The sequence below is a fragment of the Mustela nigripes genome, chromosome 13 (genome assembly GCF_022355385.1).
Source record: "Mustela nigripes isolate SB6536 chromosome 13, MUSNIG.SB6536, whole genome shotgun sequence".
In the NCBI taxonomy this organism is placed as follows: Eukaryota; Metazoa; Chordata; class Mammalia; order Carnivora; family Mustelidae; genus Mustela; species Mustela nigripes.
In genome coordinates, this window is record NC_081569.1 from 14,069,370 (window position 1) to 14,089,858 (window position 20,489).

Genomic DNA, 20,489 nt, shown 5'->3' on the forward strand with positions numbered 1-20,489 from the left:
TGTTTTAAAGATTTTATCTATTTATGTATTTACTTATTTTTAATTTACTTGAGAGAGAGAGAGAAAGAGAAAGACCCTGAGAGCATAAGCAGAGGGAGCAGCAGAAGGAAAAGGAGCAGCAGACTCCCGGCTGAGCGGGGAGCCCCATGTGGGGCTCCATCTGGGGACCCTGGGATCATGACCCGAGAGTAAGGCAAATGTTTATCCGACTTAGGTCCCTTATGCACCCGAAAATATAGCCAATGTTATTGTCCATTCCCCCCAACCCACCTACCTTTTAGGTAAATAAACTCAAGTGCTTATCTGGAAATTTTGAATTAAAACAAATTTATATCTAGTTGTTGTTGTTATTGTTGTTGTTGTTGTTGTTGTTGTTGTTGGAAATGCCCACATGAACATTGGAAATGCCCAGATCACCATTTACTTGGTGAGCCAGCTTGGCATGTATGGTTTTTCTGTAGTTTGCTGTTGCTTTTCTGTTCCGTTCCGATTTCCCTTAGAGGTGTCTGGATGCTGGCGTGGGATTGCAGTTTCTGACCTCACTGTCCCTATACTCCGTGCAGAGGTGTGAAACCCCATCAATGTGTTGCTTGTTATGTGCCAGAATTTTTCGTGTGTGGAATGAAAGGGTAAAACTCTTACCTTGAAGGGTAATTATGACAGTTTTCCTGGAAGAAAATATCCCAAACGGCACACCTCCAGGAATAAATACACATCATACTTTCGTGAAATTTGCACACAATACAGGTCAGGTGGTTCATGAAGTCATAAACTCTACCAGGTCTGAAGTAGGGATCCTGGCCTTGTTCCCTCAGCCTGGGCAGCATGAAGAGAGTCCAGGAGGTTTATTTTTCCAGAAACCTCCCTTCTCCTCCGGCAAGGCCGGTTCATAGCCAGCTCTTTGTAAACAAACATATAACCTTTGCAAAGGTAATTTAAGGCCGTGCCTTAAAGAAGATGGTACGTGCACGGGGAGGGAGAGAGAAAATAAAAACTCGCATGAATAAAGCCGAAGGCTGCAGGCTAAGGCGGTTAAGTCCCAAGCTGTTTTTCCTTCACTTTTCCTCACCACCGAAATAAAAACAATTATTGCCATGATGCTCTAAAATTAGAACACATTTGTTGTGTTTAAAGGCAGCCACAACTAAGCTGGAGCTCGGCCATAAAAACCGAGGCAAAGCAAACAGTTGTGCCCCCGGGCCTGCCCTCTGCAACGCGGCACCAGCCTGGGACGAGAGCCTCAGGCCTGGAGACTGGGGGTAAGCCCGGGGGGGTCCCGGGCCGGAAAGACATCGTAAAAGGGATTTAAGAAATTCCATTGGATGGTTTCCGAGGGCCGGGGCGCTGCGGATTGCATCACCGACACAAGCAAACGTCCCTGTGTGGGAAGTGGCTGCGTGGCGGCGGCTACCAGAAAGGTAAGCTTTTTTGTTCCATATGGCCCACATTCCTGAAATGTGCCAGTGTGTTCCAGAAAACTGGGCGTTGTTAAACAAGTGTACTCCTCACACTGGTCTACAACTGCACTGAGAGAGATTTGCCTAAGTGATCAATTATTAATGACCCAAAGCCTCTACATCCCTTTGGCAAAGAGGAAAAAAGTTAAAATTTGTGACTCCGGTTCGATTATCAAAGGCAATTGGCCATATGAGGCTTTTATTCAGAAAATGCGAGTGTGGCCGCCTCCCCCTGCCCAGATTTTCTTCAACTTATTTAGACATGTCTGCCAAAAAAGGTTTGGCCGGTCCCCTTAATTACGGAGATAATTGCCTTAATTCTCTCCTCACTTTGCTAATGTAGCTCTGGCTTTGAATCTTATGCTTTATCCATTAGATCATTGTAATTGGAGAAAAAGAAAAAAACTAGGTTATGACCCAATGAATCCGAGCCTAGCCTTTTTTAACAATATCGGAAAGAGTGAAATGAATATATACACATATATATGTAATGAATATGTACAGTTATGTAAAATTTATATAAAAGATATAATAACATATATTTTACATCTATATTCAATCATATACGTGAAGTTAAAACACCCTTGGGAGAGAGAAATAGGCTCACATTTGCAGGCAGAAATTTTGAAATTGCTTAAAGAAGGAAATCAGTTTCCTGTTATGTAAATATTTCATCGCACTTACAAATAACTTAGTGTTCCACTATGGATCTGCCTTTTCACAAAAAAAGAAAAAAAGAAAAGCTAAGACTGAGGGATGTATGGGGTACAAGAACAGAGAGCTCAGATTCTGCCTTCGCTGTTCTACGCAGGTCCTCGAGGACTGGCCCTCCGTGGCAGTGAATGCTCACTCCCTCTCCTGCCTTCCACCGCCACAAGGTAAAGGGCGAGTTCCAGCCGGAGATCCAAGAGACAAGGGTTGTCAGCCCACCAACCTCTTGTTTGCAGGATAAAGGCACAAACTGCTGGTTTTCCGTGCGGACCCCATGGCAATTCTGGGAGAAGAACCAGCTTTCGTTTTAATGCTATTGTAAAATGTCTAGAGATGCTTAGCTATAAGGCACTATAAAAGTTTAAGATATTATTGTTAAAAGGACAGAGCAAAGCTATTCGTGGCAAGGGTTCAGCTGAGTGCAGAGAGATGGGGGCTTAAAAAAGTGAGAGAGAGAGAGAAGTGGTGTGAGAGAATCCAGGAGGGTTTTGTTGTTTCTGTTCATGTTGTTTTGATTTTCATTTTCAAGCCTTTATGTCAACAGATTTATAAGAGATAGAAGAGACAGTTATTTGAGGTGCCACGGATAGGGCTCTCCCATCAGCTGGGCTTTGTTCGAGAAAGGTTGTAGTTCAGCTGAACCAAAGAGCATAAAAATACACATTCAGAACAATCAAAGAAAGCAATTTATTAACCAGTCAGGAGAACATCTTTTTCTTAGTTCTGGCCCTTAAGTCTTTCAAACTTTGCCTGACTCCATGGAAATACTGTTTGGGGGATTTTTCTTTTACCACCTTTTTCCCCCCAGATACCACATCCATTTTTTTCTGGGTAAGAGATTCAGATTCAAAAGCCTCTGGTAATGAGCAGCTGTGTTTGAATTTTCAGTATCATTCCCTCAACAAATGCTTACTGCATATATTCTATCTGGAGATACTGGACTGTCTCCTGAGGATGAAATACTGAGTTAAAGTGAGATGTGCCTGCCCTCATGAAGTCCAAATCAAGCCAACAAAGCACCCATTCATTGCATCAACACACAGGAAAATATAAAAATCTAACTGACGCAGGTGCTGTGAAGAGTACGAGGGGCTATAAGCTCTGAAATCAGACATACAGTCCAGCCAAGGAAAGATTTCTCAAGAAATAGTATAAGTATTACTTACCAAAAACTCACTATAAACTATTATTCAGAGCTATTAGATGTAATTTTTTGCTTCAACCCTATGGGAGACAGAGATTATCTATGATTATTCCTGCTCTAGAGATGAGAAACCAAGACAGAGACTATCAAGTCAAGATCTGAACTTGGAAAGGGCTAAGCCAAGATAGGCAAAGTTATCCTGTGCACCCAAGCATCCCCCGAAGGTGAAAGGGTATTTCTTTGAATAGGAATCATTGGTGGCAGGTCCAGGCCATTCCACAAGGGCAATTGTCCTCCGCCAGTTGCAAAACATGGTCTGATTTCAAGAATATGCGAGTGGGGGTACCTGGGTGGCTCAGTTGGTTAAAGCCTCTGCCTTCGGCTCAGGTCATAATCCCAGGATCCTGGGATCAGGTCCCGCATCGGGCTCTCTGCTCAGCAGGCAGCCTGCTTCCTCCTCTCTCTCTGCCTGCCTCTCTGCTTACTTGTGATCTCTGTCTGTCAAATAAATAAATAAAATCTTAAAAAAAAAAAAAAAAGAAAAGAATATGCAAGTGTGGGGAAAATCTCAGGATTGAAGAAGTATAGTAGTATATTTACTGAGTCCTTACTTGAGACAGATGTGGACTCAATATGCACCTATTAACTCATTTAAACTTCATAACAAGCCAAGGTAGGTGTTACTTATATGCCCAATTCATAAAGGGGAACAAAGAATTTAACACCTTGTCCAAAACGCAGATCTTGGCACAAAACTGTGATCTGCACCCTGATACTTCCCAGCTGTCAGGCATTATAATACACGGTTGAAGAGAGAAAACTTTAGAAGCCATTTACTGGAAGCAAAGCAAAACCCAAGTCTACTGAGGGGTTTTTGTCTACCCTAATTGGGAAAAAAAAAAAAAAAAAACTGGGGATTTTGTTCAATGCTTTTTTCACTTGCTCTACATAGACTCAATCCAAATCTGTGTTTATTTGTAATTGTCACCTACATTTCAGGTCTAGATTGGAAACATTCCCCAAAGGGAGAGATTGAGCTGGTAAAATATGGTTAATTTTTCTCAGTGGGAATTGTTGCAATGATGATACAGAATTAGAGAAGGAGAAATACCTTCTCATTGCTGTCAAGAAGATGACCTTGGTCTAAACTCCAAGAGCACACTGCCCAGTAGTTGATCTTCAGAAAGGGAGGAACAGAGCGTGCCCAGATGTGGATCTTCCGTGAATTTCTCCTGTTGCGGAATAACGTATATTTGACTCCACTGTGTCCAGCCTCTAGCAAGCCATCCCTTTTCCGGACATCTATCCTTCTGTCTGGGTCAAGTGTAAAGGTACTAAGGAGGTTATGCAGATCCGGGACACACTCCTAAGAGTTTTGGACAGCTTCTGCCCCTTCACAATTCCAGCCTACCATTCCCGTTACTATGAAATGAATACTTACATCCTTCAGTTAATCTGTGCTCCTCTGATTAGATCCTGATGACTGGATGATACTAGCCAGCAAGAAGAGCCTCACTAAACATGAAAAAACAGTTTTCCTACTTTTATTTCAGACCCCACTGAACCTGATGCATTCAATCTCAAACCAAAGTTGAGACTTGTGAGGTTAAATTCCATTTCTTTTCAGCCCAAATCTGACATCCTTTTACAGATAAAAATAAGGTTTTAAAGACAGTTTTAAAGAACAGTCATGGGAGTTTTTTTGGACACCAAAAATGTTTTATTAAAAAAAAAAAAAAAAAGCTCAATGAGTTCAGTTTAAATGAATCAGAAACATATGGGTCAAATTTTCCTTAATATACACTTGGGCTTAAAAATTAAGGGAAAAGTACTAGGAAAAAAAAATTCTCTCTAGTTGTGCTGAAATAAGAACATTTGGAAAGAACTTGCTCACATTTGACAAGTTTAAAGTAGAGCAAATTTCACCCATCTCTCGGTGAAAAAAGCCTGGGGACCCCCTGTCATCATCAGGGAAAGGGAAGAGCATCACCATTGGAGGATGCTGGAGAAATAAATGCATGTGGCTTTTTTTTTTCTCTCTCTCTCTCCCAGAACTTGAACTCTTGTGTGTACATGCAATTATTTCATTCTGGTGAAAAAGGATGGAGATGTACTCTAAAAACATTCTGACTTGGCTTCTCATGGAGTATTAAAAGCATACCATACAGGCGCAGACTCAAAGTTTGGAGGTTTAACCCCAGGGAGAGAAAATTATGGTTCTCTCCATTTATCCATGAACTCTGCAGCTGGTTAACGCTGCTCTCTGTTAGTAATTACACTGAACAGAGGAGGGACTTTTTAATTTTTTTTTTTTTTTTTGACCTGCAGTTAAACAAAATTTGCTTGTTTTATTTTTGGTTAAAAAATGATGAGCCAGCACCAACCCCAGTTTCACCCCAGAGCTGTTGATTTTCCCCCCTCCTTCGTAATTTGTTTCAGACTATGAGCGCAGAGTCTGATTTTAGTGGGAAACGTTCGCTGCCAAGACCTTCGGGGGTTTTATCTGCAATTTATTTTGTTAACTACAAGTTTTAGATTGTTGTGGAGTTTTGTTCTTCTTTCCTTTCAAACTTTGCAACAGGAGAGTTCATCTGCTGCTGTTAGGAAACACACGTAAAGCAAAAGAAAGGGAAGGATGGTTGAAAGTAAGCCAGAAGTGTCACCGAAGGACTCAAACCCATGGTAGTTATAAAGAGGGATAATAAAATAATACAAATGAATTCACTGTCTTAAGGATTTAGAGCATAGTCCACACTCCACTCCCACTTTCCCCTTGTAATTCAAATTTAACACTAATAAACGAGAGGAACTAAAGATAATTGGGTAGAATCAAGCATTACATATCAGGCATTTCACTAGCTGACCCAGCTAAGCAACCGAAACTCAATGCATCTTAACTTATGCGTTCAGAACAAAAAACAATGGTTCATGAGGTGGAAAGAATGCTCTACAACACCCCATTGCCCTGGCTGGTATTTATAAAATTTTGGCAAAATTTCATAACAAATTTTAAAATAATGTGAAAGTGGCCTGTTTCCGGTTTTGACCCTGCACCATGCCTCTCGCAAGGATATTGTGGTCGGGGCAAGAGGCCAAGATTTTTGCCTGGCAATGGCAGTGGAACAGACAGGCTCTAAGAATCCTCACGTTTCTACAGTGCTCCCTTATTTTATGTTTCCAGGGGAACTTCCATATACAACCTTCCGGTCTGTCTTCACCCCAGGCTTGATAGACCAAACTGCTTTGATTTTCTTGGTGATGAAACCGAATTAAGAGAGGTGACAGACATACTTAGTAAGGATGACTGTTGAAATTGAACCCCACTTTTCTGTCCCTTACAACCAAAGAAGTTTCCATTGGGATTCAAGCGTGGAGTAACCTACTGCAACCCCTTTCTCACCCTCTTTCCCCCTCTTCTCTATAGGGCTCCTGTTGTCCCTCCCCCACGATTCCATGGGATTCTGTGTCTTCCCAAGAGTACCGCTAGAATAATGGCAGACCTGACTGGATATGCCACAGCAGACAATTAATCTGAGGCTGACCCACCATTCCATGGACATGTAAAGCTCCAAATTCGCTGATCAATATTTTCTGAAAAAATGGAAACAAACTATCTCATTTAAAGGCCACGGTGAAAAATTCAGGCTAATGACACATTTAGATGCTGTCACTAAAATTTCCGAAGTAAGCTAGCCAACCTATAAAATATAGCCGTATATATACATTCATTCATGATGTAATTTATTGGTAAAAATGTACGCTTTGCCCACTCTTTGAATGGCAATGCATCTGAAGGAAACACAGCTTTCCTAGAAAGAATAAAGGCTTTGAAGCAAGAAAGGCCTGGGTTGGTATCTGTTTCTACCATTGAATAGTTGTCTGACTTTCAGCCTGGTGTTTCACTCACTGAAACTTAGTGTCCTCTATAAAGCTGCTCATTGAATCTCAGACGATTCTTATGAGGATTGAATTAATCACACATGCAATACATACATAAAATGTTAGTCTCTTTGTCAAATGCTGTTCCAAATATTTTAACTCACTGATGCTTCAGGACCTCATTCTCCAGCTTTGGTTTTCCAGATGTAGTTCTGGTCTGTAGCTGTATCTGTGCATCTGTCTCATGACCAAATTAATTATGGACTAATTTGCATGAAATGAAATGGCACAGCATGGGGTAATGCTGTGACATGATTTGTTTGTCTTCCTACAGGAGACCTGCCCACCCACTGGTGGATCATGATGAGGATGCAGGAGAGTATATAGTATATAAATAGTAAGTATATAGTATATAGATAGATATAGTATATATAGTATATAGTATATATATAGTATATACTATATCTATAGATATCTATAGATAGAGAGAGTATATATAGTATATATATATATATATACTATAAATAGTATATTTAAATTCTTTAAATATACTATTTCTGGGACGCCTGGGTAGCTCAGTCGGTTGGGCATCCTACTCTTGATTTCAGCTCAGATCATGATCTCAGGGTCCTGGGATCGAGTCCCACATTAAGCTCCGTGCTTAGCAGGGTGTGTGCTTGGGATTCTCTCTTGCCTCTCCCTTGCCCCTTCCCTTAAAATAAATAAATCTTTAAAAAATATATATCTATATATACATATATATACACAAATGTATACATACTATATACATATATACATGTATATATGTGTGTGTGTATGTGTATATATATATATATATATACACATACACACTATTTCATTTAATTCTTTCAACACCCTAGAATGGAGAATTAAGCAATTATATAATTACACAGCAAATAGATCAACTATTTATATAACCAAACTCAGTAATTAGGACTGAAAACATTATTAACTGAGTTTGTAAATGAATCCTTCAGGTATTTATCTTAACTCCCGGCTTCTTTCTCTTCCCTGTAAATTATCAGCCTAGGATAATTTATTTGGTTACCTTAATTGGCATTACAGCCCAACGAGATAATTTAGATCTAAATTATTCACATTATCTTTCAAATTATCCCAACATTCAAAGGACATTCCCACTTCTCCTTGCCTTTATGCATGGGGTTTTATCTGCAGCAGGGTAACCTGCCTACTGTAAAAGTGGGAGCATGTGCTTTGTCTGGACTCTCCCATCTTGGGGTTGGAAGAAGGTAAAACAGAGTTTTCTAGTTTTAAAAACTAGATCAGTGGCCTTGGTGACTGATATGCAACATCAGATATTCTGGGGCTTTGAACCAAAGGGACTTCTGGGGGTTTAGATGTAGGATTATTTCAGGATCCTAAAAAACTGAAAACTTGAGTGAACTGTGTTTTGTAGTTGCCCTGAAAAGTGGGGGGAGATGTGTGCACATATGAGGATGAAGGGGCATTCTCCTACAAAATAAGGAGAATCATCTATTTTGGATGACTTTAAATAGTTTCTTTCAAAGCTAAATGTCATAATACAATTATAGAAGAGAAAAAACAAAGTAGATCTAAAATTGTTAAAATTGAAATAACTCCCTATAGACTCATCATTGTCATGTAATATTCCCCCACCAAATTCTTTAATTATCTGTTCAGATGTTTTTTATTCTCGATATATACTGCATTTAATATAAAAGTAATACGTACATGGATATTAATACTCCTTTGAACCAAAAAGCAGGTGGCAGAATATCAAAATACATTCATAAATGCAATGGGGATTTCATATATAGGGTATCCTTCAAGAATTGAGTAGAGCTATAACCGAAGCTGCAAAGACACAACAACAAACATATGTCATATGCAAAATAAAAGTGTGATTTCCTACAATCGATATTAGAAAGCACTATTCGATTTTAGAATCACAGCAGCTTGGGACTTTGGACAACATTTTGCCATTTCACGGTTGTGGTTATGAGTATTTCCAGGTCAGACCTATTTTCCAGATTCAAATGATGGTCTCCGTGTACCATTTGGCTCCAGGATCCACTTAACTTGAGATAGAAGGTGATTTCTTCTAGAAGCATGCAAACTTAGGAGGTTTCCCCCAAGCATACCAGGTGCATGACACAAAGTGGTAGGAATTGGGCCAAGAATTTAATATAGAATTGCTACGTTTTCTCCTCTTCTCCTAACTGTATTTTTCTTACAACACTAAACCACCGAAGGTTGGGGATAAAGGAATTCCAGACCTACCCATTTTAACTTGTTGTAAATTGGATCAGTTCAGCCAAATTTTCTTATATATGAGAACAGACGGTATGATATTTTATCATAAAATGACTTTTCCTTAGCTTTACAGTAAAAAAAAAAAAATTTAAAAATCCAACCCCAAATGACAGTATATTTTTCACAGACCTGTGGCCTGTTATAATCTGAGCTTATTTCAGCTCCCTGACCTAATTTGTGGTTGAGTATGACTTCTTTTGTGTCTGCAGATGTACAAAATGAAAAAGTTCTTTTACAAATGGAAATACCCTTTTCTGCTTACACAATATATGTGTGTTTAAGAAGAGGGAAAAATAGTTTACTCACATTCGTAAGCAAGGTTCCAATTGTTCAGATAATGGACTTGCTACTTTACTTGTTGGCATACTGTTCTTTCATTTCAAAATTAATTATGGAACATACTCAAATGTGTACACTCTGCCTGTGTGTACACAAAATGGACATTTGAAGAAATCACTTGAATATTTCAGGCAGAAAAATACTTTATTTAAAACATATAATTGATTAAGGGAAAATGGAGAATTTTGTTTGAATTATTAAGAGAAATGTGTGCTGTTAATTTCATTTTTGTGTGGGTAGAGTCATCGTTTAAATAATTCATGTTTCCTTGTGACCAAGTTTTCTTCCTTTGCTCAGATGTACTTTACAGATGATTATAGAACCTGAACCTACAACATGTTACCATGAAAAATAAAGGCACACTCAGTGAATTTCATAATATCCTGATATTTTTATTCTTTCCTTTATGCGGTATGTTTTCTCTCAGCCTTTATCAGGTTCTGTGCCACCACACTGACGGAATTTAAAGAAATTCAAGATTTGGGGGTTGGCTCTGTATGTATGCATGTTTCTTGTTTTCCATCCGAGAAATGGAGAATTTAGTGTTTCTCTCTCTCTCTCTCTTTCTCTCTCTCTCTTTTTTTTTTTTTGTTGTTGTTGTTGTTGTTGTTTTTGTTTTTTTTTAACATCTAGCTTCCTTAGAAGGGACTGGAAGCTGTTACTACATGAGAGTTTGAACTTAGGGCTGGGAAAGTGAAGTCAAATACAGACATTCACCTAGCATGAATTCCTTTACAACTCCTGCTAATTGGCAATTTTAGGTGGTCTTGGTAGAGAGACTAATAATTGAATGGGAGAGAAGTCACAATTCCCAAAGTGGACCTGCCTGTCCCTGAGCAGCGCCATCATAACAAGAATGCATTGGGTTGTTTAGCTAATTTCCCCTGTATACCTCCTGCTGAGGCGAAGAGGGGATTTGAGCTTTGCTCTTGGGGTGCTGTCTGTCACCAGCACCAAATTTAGTCCCACGAAACCAAAGGAAACTATGTCAGGCCCATCTTGAAGCACCTCTTTGATTCACAGCCGATTCACAATGTTGCATGAAGGGTTTGCAATAAAGAGTAATATGTTGGGGAAATTAAATCATGAGTTGGAGCTGTTAATTACACACACGTTGGTTTAAAGCTGAAGCAAATGCTTCTATCTGCCCTTTGTTGCACATTTTGCATGCCTGCCTGTTCCTCTACTGCTCTATTCGGTCTGTTTCTCTCTGATCTACCGCCCCCACCACTTCCACTACCCAATCCCAAGCGCTAACACAAATGCAAAATGTAAATTGTGGCCTAGATTGTTACTACAACAGAGTGTGGAGAGAGATTCCAGGTTCTGTTATAGCCTAGATGTGCTGGGGACCAACACTGCTTCCTTCTGTGTTGACAAACTCTTCTCTTAACCATCACTTCCCTCTTTGGTTTCTGATCCAGATTTGTTCTTTGGCCAATCATGTACATTTCCCACGCTAATTTGCATGCGTTTTTCTTGGCGCGGAAGACGATGCCTCTATGCGCGAGACCTCCAACCAACTTATTTACGTCAAAATCTCCTTCTTCTTCTTCCCATTACAGTGTGAAGGATAATTTAGCCAACATCCACCCCAACCCCCAGCAATGAGCATCCCATCTGACTGTGTCATCCCCAAACTGTTAAGGTAGGATCGACCATAATTACATACTAAACGCACGCCCATCCCTGCCTTCAGAGAGCTCTCTATCAAAGAAGTGGTTGAGTTCTTGGGAACTCAAAGAAGAGAGAAGAGCCTGGGCCAAGGCACAGCTGGGTGAGCCCAGGTGCACGGAGGGTGAGGAGGAGGTCGCTGTGGTGAATGACTGTGCAGGATAAGGGGTGGCAGAAGCCGGGCGAAAAAGGAAGATTATGTTCCAATTACGAGAACTCTTAGGCTCTAAGAATTTGGATTTTATCCAGTAAGCAGCAGGAAGGAATCAATGGACATTTTTGTCAAGAGATATTACCCGCTCATTTTTTTAGAAGGGGGAAAAAAAAAAAAAAAAAAGTTCTGGGGGAAGAGAGGAAAGCTGTTGCAGACACCAGAACAAGAGATGATGTGACCTAGTTTAAGGCAGTAGGAGTGTGTGAATGGAAAGGAGGGGCCTGATTTCGGTTAACATTTCTGAGGCAAAGGGATGGTGGTACTTAGCATTCTATTGATACGGTGGAGGGTAGAGAAGGGTTTAAAGCAGATGGGTAACGGCTTCCGCAACCAAAAGAGGACAGGAAGAACAGTTGTTGCCAAAGAGCATCCAAATTTTATTTTCATTGCAATGAATCTGAAATACTTAAGGATCCTCCAAGACAAGATGCCTGTAGATAGTTGAAAACTGGCTTGATAAAGTGGAGTCAGGGCTGAAGAAAAGATATTTGGGGACAATTAAGAGTCACTGGGTGGGGAGGGGCATCTAGGTGGCTCAGTCAGTTAAGTGTCTGCCTCTCAGGGTCCTGGGATCCATCCTGCATTGAGCCCCCCGCTCAGCAAGGAGTCTGCTTCTCCCTCTGCCTCTCCCTGGAACTCATGCTCTCTCTGACTCTCAAATAAATAAATAAATTCTTAAAAAAAAAAAAAAAAGAGTTTGGACTCACCTACAGACAGTGCAGGATGAACAGAGCTGGGATGGGGAGAAGGGACACCCTTTATTGAATCAGATAAGAAACTAATTAAAAAGAAAATCAGGGCAAGATGGTTGCTATAAAATCCAAAAACTGAACTTGCCGCTGAGGGACAGGAGCAAGGAAAGCAGTACCTCTTCTGACAGTATTTTCCTCCCCAAAAGCTGCTACAGCCCAAAACAGGCTTTGGAAGTCTGTATTTCAAAGTTCCCATTTTAATTGGGAGAGTGTCTGCTTTTTAAATAAGCAAAATAAAAATGGGGATTTTTTCCAGTTCATACATGTTATTCAGTCCTTGAGAATGTGCTCAGCCATGAATTGAAGGAAAAATGTTCTCAGCTTAAATAAGAAATAGAATTATCTTGGTTTTGTGTTTCATTTAACAAACACGAACCTGATCTACGTTGTTGGGATCTTTTTTTTTTCTTCCTGATATGTATTTCTTCTTTTATTTATTTGTTCTTAGCTTTGGAATTCTGGTGACTATTTACTGTGACTGATGAACATGAAATGAGAAAATCATTGCTTAGGCCGGTACTGAGAAATACGGTATCTACCTATGGTAGATACTTCTGTTCTGAAACTAATGGTTTATTTATTTAGCTGTTCATTTTAGGAACATGAAAAGCATGTTTTAAAAACCCCCAAATTAGCCTTGGGAACAGATGAATAAATATGAAAACAATTTATCCCTTTAACAGCCTCATAAAATATGTTTTCATTATACTAACTGACCCTGATAAATTCAATAGCCATCAGTTAAGTCTATCCATCATCCTTGAGAAGTATATCCAAATGTTTGCTCATTTTCTGATCCTCAATGAGCCTTGGTCACAGGATGATTATTAATTGTGACATCTCATGTGTAATGCTTCTTGGCTTTCGTTTTTAGAAAGAAAGGCAAGGTAGATCTTTCCACTTCAAAAAAGGAAAAAGCCTTTTGAAATCTTACTTCCAGGCATTTTCCAAAATTTGTCTCAAGCTCCTTTGGTTTCTCCTGTTGAGTTTCTCAAGATTCTTTCAACAGCCCCTTTAAGTACTTTTTACTGTTACAGAGTTAATGTAACCATTTTGTTTCCTAAGGAGGAAGCTCCACGCATGGGCTTGGCTCTCATGTAGTAGAGAGGCTGCAGTTGTGACTTGGGGCATGTCCCTGTCAGTTGAGACAGGCACCTCCTTCCCTGGGTATGCCCAGGGGATAGTGTAGGACATGAGATGTCTTCTTCTTCTTTTTTTTTTTAATTCCTCAACTCTGCCTTTCAGGAGGACTAATGCTTAGGGTAGATGAGGGCAAAGAGGAATGTTTTTAGTTGCTTAAGAAGGGCCCATCATGGACAACATTCCCCAGTTAGCAGATATTTACGAATACCTAAGCATGCCTGATGGGCAGGCATCCCAAGAGAGCCTTTCCAGCCATTTCTGGTTCTTCATTTGATAGCCTGTCACATGGTTTTCTCTTCCTCCCCTCCCCCATGGGGCATTGCTGCTCCGATCCCTAAAACCAGGAACACGTGCTCTTGTTTGCACATCTGGCCTGGGCAAGCCTGGCTCCAATTTAAAAACCTACATGTTGGTCCAATTCCATTATTGGACAAGGAAATTCTGTTAACTGGCGGGCTCATTTGCATGTCATTACCCAGAATGCCTACCCAGCCCACAGATGTTTCCCAGACGTGGGGTGGGAAGAGAGTGGGGGAGAGGTGATGGTTTGGAAACAAACAGAGAGATTTGTGTATATGTTACTCAAAATTCTTTCCCCTCTGTTTTCTATCAAGAAACAAAATGTAATACTAAGTTATCAATTTTTACCTAGCTTAGAGAGAAAGTTTTCACCTTATTTTTGGGAAATTAAAAAAAATAGAAACCAGAAAAGCTAACCACCAAGTAATGATCTCTTAATTGATAGAGGTAAAAGAAGAGAGGATAACGGATTGCCATACCATATTTTCAATATTTGCCATAGGATTCTCTTTTCCTTGGGGATCAAAACACTTCTTTGTTGTTGTTGGTTTTTTTTTTGTTTTTTGTTTTTTTTTTGGTTTTATTTTTTTAAGGGATGCCAAAGAGTGGAGGGTCTCAGTGGGACTAAATTTTTATAAAAATGGCAGCCTGCTTGGAAGGCTTTTAATAGGATAAGTGGCAGTCACATCATTCTTGTCTTCAAAACTGAGCTCATTTTTAGTCACAACGTAAACTTCTCTGATGTTTTCTGAAAAATATCTAAAGAAGTCTGGGCAACAGCTGCGAAACTGGGCTTTTTGCACACACAAAAAATGACTACTCAGAATGCCCAGAGTTAAAGTTTTCAGGGTTGGTTTTTTTGTTGCTTTTTGTTTTTTGTTTTTTTGCTTACATTTTACAAAAGGAAGGAATGCTTCATTCACAACAGAGGGGCAAAAAAAAAGAGAGAGAGAGATAGAGAGAGAGAAATGAAATGAAATATAAAATAAAGATAAAGTAAAATAAAAAAAAATAAAATAAAAACCATAATTGCTTTGGGGAACTGAAGTTAAAACGCAGGTGTTTTGAGGGGAACATAAACATTTTTTCCTAAATGAGGCGTTGAGGGCTGGGAGAAGGGCAGTAAAATTAGTGGAATTACTGCCTGATTTTAACCAGATGATTGCTGCAGTTGGACACCAGCGAGTTTTCATTAGGGACTCTAATTTACAAGCCATTCAACACATTCCAGTGGAATACAACTACTCCCCCAGGTCCTAAAGAATGCCAGCTCTCCCACTTTATGGCAGAGATGCCGAACTACAAGGCTGTTAAAGGCCAACAGGACGACAGATTGGAACACAAACTCCAGGAACCGGTGATGATCACACTGTCTCCCGAAAGAGATGGTCCCAGGGAACCGACTTCTGACAAACAGGCAACTCACGCACCGATCACAAACATATGGTCACTAGGTGTGTGCGCAGACTGAACGGAGTTTCAGATGTTCCTGTGATCCTCCAACGTTGTGTGTTGGCACGTACCAGCATGGATGCTCCTCTGATTCGTGCCTGTAAGATGATGTCTAGCCTTGTTTCCTTCAGCACGTAGGATTTCCGAGCGTGCAGTAGCATTTGATAAATCACCATCTAACATTCCACGGTATCTGTATTCATCTTTGGAGTCAGGAATTCTGTGGTCTGCATCGCATGCGTTGCACCTGGGCAGCTCACGTATTTTTATTGTAATATGTCGGCCCTTAACCTTGGAAAGCTATGTGGCAAGGTCAGGATTTCAAACTCTGTTCGTCCCAAACCTACTTTAACCTCACCAAGGTCAACAAGGTGAGAAATTGGGCAAAATGATCCCAAATCAAACCCATCTCATAAGGACGAGCCAGCAGTGCCTTTCAGCAGAGCATCAAGGGCATTATTCCATAACGCAGAAACAGACCAAGCAGGCCTACAGCAGCTTAGATCTTGAACATTCTCGAATGGAGGTTGGGCATCGTTAAGGCATTAGAAGTGAAACCTGCACCAAGTGAGCTCAGCGTTAAGTGGAAGAGATGGCTGAGCTCAGACACCTGAATCCTTCTAGAGTCGCAACGTCTCTACAACTGTAGAAAGTTGCCTGAATTTTGGGGGTTGTAATCTACTTGCTGAGTGCAGATTAGACTTGGCCGTAACATCGGCAATAGTTGATACTGTCCATTTATCAAGTTGTCTACGTTGTACCTGAAAAACACCATCCCTTTGCTGTCCTGCAGGTATCCAAATGTTTTGTGATCATCTGGACTTTACCATTCCCACTTATCTTTTCTTTCCCAGGCTGGTAGAGGGTGATAGAGACTGTGCCATACAGAATGTTAGCCCTAGTGTTTGTTTATATTTCAGCAGCATGGGATTTTTTATTGTGGTTAAAACTTAGTTAAGGGTTATTTTGCACATCCAACGAGCACTTCTTTGCTAAATTGGCCAAAAAATATATTAAACAGCCAATGGAGAGCCTCAGATGGGGTGACCAAACCTCATAGCCTCATTTTTAAAAACCTCTATCTCGAGAGCCACTACTAGAAGAAATAAATATTTAACACATACATTGATAGGCCATTGAAGGCACAACATTACTTTCTGTAATTCAGGACTGAGAATGATGTTTCATTTCGTTTTATGTTGTGTTGCGCTGAGAGAGGATTAAAAAAGTTTTTCATTTTTTGTTTGTATTATTATTTTGTTTCTAATTCTATACAGAAACCAAGTTTTTCATTTTTTGTTTGTATTATTATTTTGTTTCTAATTCTATACAGAAACCAAATAATTTATCTTCTGATCACATAAAACTAATGAATCATCATCTTTCACAAATTCATGAAAATCTAATTTCTAGCTCATGGTTATAGAATCAGACAATTGTGACTTTTATATTTGCCTGTAAAATTGTAACGTTTAGTGAAAAAAATCCTAGGAAGTGATTTAGGGAGATATCACATTTACCACAGATAACGCAAAGAATCTCATTGCCTTGATCAAAAATTATCAGATGTCCATTTTACTTAACACTAATTAAAGGGTCTGGCCCCTCAAAGTTCTTTTCAAGCACCAAGAAAAGTCCCAGAATATCCTGTGGAATGTTTTTTGATTATTCCTTTTTCTGGAAACATTTTAAAAATGCTTGCCAAGACTTCATCTGTGTTGAACTTGGTGCCTCTATAAGATTTCATTTAGCCAAAATATAAATCCAAGTTGCTCATTACAAAAGTGAAAAACAAAATCAAGAGCTTTGAAATAATTGGCATTCTCTTTGTCATTTCAACGACTGTACCATGAATTAAGTAGTGACGTAGCTGTTAAGAATTCTGTATTTTACATTTCAGCATAGCTATATCAAAAACTGTCCAACTTAGTTTTCTGTGAGTAGGGATGCCTGGAGGAGCAGGAGGTAGGAGTTAGGAAGGTGACTGAAATTTCAAAATGAAAAAATAATATTTTTTATGTTCCATTTTTAAGGGCCTCTATATAGAATTTGTTAGATCTTTAAAAAAAAAAAAAAAAAAAAAACTTGTAACCCCACCCACCCAGAGAATTGCCATTTTGGTATATATTTTTCTGGATTTTAAGCTCTTGCTTTCATGAAAGTTATGCTTCAGGGTAACAGTGTTTGCTCCTTTTAATTTAATGGTGTATTTTACCATTCAGGCAATGGTAAAATATGGTATTTTACCATATGGTATTTTACCACACCAGAAGTATTTCACCTTATCGTGAAAGATTCTTTTGAACTAGGATTTCTAATAACCAAAAGCTATTCCTTTTATGCGTGAAATCCATCATACTGTGTTGAACTTTGTGGTTTTTTTTTTCTTTTTTGGATTTTCACTATTATAAATAACACCATGTAAGGGGAAAATACATTAGAACAGATATTTTACATGTAATCTTTATTTATACTTCTAAGTATGTCCTTAGGATTAGTATAAAAATTTGAATTTTTAGGTAAAGTACACGCACTTGCTTAAGGCTCTCGAATCCTTCTGACAAATTGTCCTTCAGAAGCATGGTACTCCACCAGTTTTCACGCTCATCAGCAATGTCTGGAAAAGTATTTTGGTCCACGTAGGGCTTTTTAAAAATCTGTCTGTTCACTCAGAAACCAACAAAAGCTTTAGAAATATCTTCTCCGCAGAATAGACTGTCAGTTATATTTGATCAATCGTTATTTATCGTGTGCTTACTCTTGGGTCGAGCTGTCCATTTATGTAGTCCATTTGCTCCATGTACATCCCTGAATGTGATGCAGGCAAGAACCCCATGTCACATACCCGGTCCTCATCACCAGGCTCTAAGACATGAGAGGAGAAACTGCCTGCTTCATGTCACACGCATATGACGTATCAAAGCCTGACCTTGAACCATGATCTGTTTTCCTTCAAACTCCAAGCACTTAACACAGTACTAAACCACCCACTTCTGTCCTGTTCTGATAACTACTGATGAACCAAGAACTGAATATTTTGCTCTACCACACTCTTTAGCTTGTCCTTGCACTGGCTCCTAACAAGGACAAAGATGCTCTTTCTAGAATGAATGTCAAAAGGCTAATCCACTCAATCTGTAGACTCGTGTTTTCACACCTTCTCCATTTTTGCTTCATCCAGGGCACGAGCTATGTCTGGGTTCTGTTCACACTTACAAGGACTGCTGAGCACACAGGACCGCAGGAGAAACAAACACACTGAAGGGGCTTTTGCCAACAATGCTCTCTGGGCTGCTGGAAGAAAAACATACCACCACAGGCAAAGAAATGTTTCGCCTGAACACAAAAATGGAACTTCCCTTTCCTCCCCTGTTTTTGAAACCCATTCGCCCTGTGGCACAGTGAGGATTCAAATTTTACCCAAATGTATGTGCAGCTAGATAGAATATGCGATTATTGGGATTTGATTTTCAGATCAACCACAAACCTGGATGAGCTCATGTTAGTCCAGATGTATTATCTCCTAAATCTTCCGGAAGGGGCTTGTTTAGTGGCACGGAGCATGGAAGTACCTTCCTGGGAAGAACAGTAACAGCCCTTTCTAAACCCCACTCTGCCTGCGAAGGAAAAAGCTCACCTACCTCCCGTGTCAGGGCAAGAATCAGAATTCCTCTCAAATTCTTGAAACGCTGCAAAGTAAAGACGGAGGATAACCCTCAATATGATTCATCCTTGAGTAAGTAAAAAAAAAAAAAAAAAAAAAAAAAAGAATTTATTGTTCCAGAAGGAAAATGATAAACAATTTTAAATTCCAAAGGCACGGGAATGTTTTTAGCTTAATAACCCAAAAGAGTCTGTCTGGCTTCTGGCAAGAGCTTAGGGAATGTACATGTAATCATTAAATCTAATTAATTTAATCATCTGAGTAACCGGGTATTTAAGAAAATAGACAAAGTCATCAACTGCAAAAGGCATTTGCCACCTAGAAGACGATATAATATGTGGACAATTAGTTTTCAAGCTGCAAAGATTCCGTGGTCTATTTTATGAATAATTCTTAACATTGCTTCATTTGAGTCTCTGTATCTGTAAAGTAAAAAAAGCGTTCATTCAACAAGAATGTCATTCCACAAGAACTTTTTGAAAGGCAACCTTTTGTATTCATGGTTCCTGCACTCAAGTATCCTATAATTGTGTGGACTGCAGCATTATTGAAGATATTTTAGGGGAAACAAATAACTTGTGGTAAATGTCCTAAGTTATTCAAATGTAAGATTCATAATGAACAAGTCTTCAGGAAGAGTGTGGTCCAGGATATCGCTGAGCCTCGCAGTTTTTTTCTCAGTTTTGGTTCCTTCAGGGTGGGACTAGCTGATCTCCAGGCTCCCTTCACATTCTTATCAAATGTGATTTTAAATATTTCCTGAAAAATCACATTGTGTCGAAGTGCTGACCTGGATACATCTCAGATCTTTCCTGATTTGAAAAGCAAAGCAAGATAGAATCATGAAGTACAAAGGTTTTGTGGAATTTTTTAAAGATCAGCCAAGAAGACGCCCTGGTCATTCTTAGAGCAGTAATGTCTCCCTAAGGCTTCTAGTAGCAAGCTGCCTTCTCCCCACAGTTCCTGATTTTGACGATCTGTGTGACCTGATAAACCTTTCTACTGTTCCTTTTCTTTTCCTTGTAGACCCTTTTGCAGTGGGTGTCCTCCTTTTGTTCTGCTAACTCACTCTTCAAAACTTTGTTTTTAAAGTGTCATATTGACTACCTTTTGGGTGTGTGGGCATGTGTATCCGGCACACTGCTGAGCTCAGCTTGATTGGATTTGATCATGGCCTAAATGGCCCATTCATTTAAATCAACGCCGGTTTATTGGACTTTACAATGACATCCTTGCGGTCCACACATCAGACAGCCCATTAGAGTTATTGCCCTTCCCAGGGCATGAAATAGATCAGTATTAGTTAAGTCAGTGTCTTCCAGTCTATACTAGGTCATTGCAATTCAAGCCTTCCATCTGATTTTTAGAGTCCTTTCCAAGTATTTTTCCTATTCCCACTTTTTTTTTTTTTTTTTTTTTTTTTTTTTTTTTTTTTTTTTTTTTT

At 39.5% G+C, this 20,489-nt stretch overlaps 1 protein-coding gene across 5 annotated transcripts in view; it reads left to right on the top strand.

Annotated features, from left to right (window-relative positions):
* Positions 1–1,201: 1,201 nt before the first annotated feature.
* The window catches only part of LOC132029098 (tau-tubulin kinase 1-like), a 49,308-nt gene continuing 30,020 nt past the window's right edge, over positions 1,202–20,489 (top strand). For 3 of the 5 annotated variants that reach the window (XR_009407707.1, XR_009407710.1, XR_009407709.1), the window contains exons 1-4: positions 1,202–1,418; positions 2,269–2,335; positions 7,526–7,588; positions 11,412–11,494. The gene's annotated coding sequence lies outside the window, so the exon portion shown is untranslated. Of the gene's footprint in view, positions 1,419–2,268; positions 2,336–7,525; positions 7,589–10,273; positions 10,342–11,411; positions 11,495–20,489 lie in introns of all 5 variants that reach the window. The other 2 variants (XR_009407708.1, XR_009407711.1) reach the window with 2 other exon arrangements.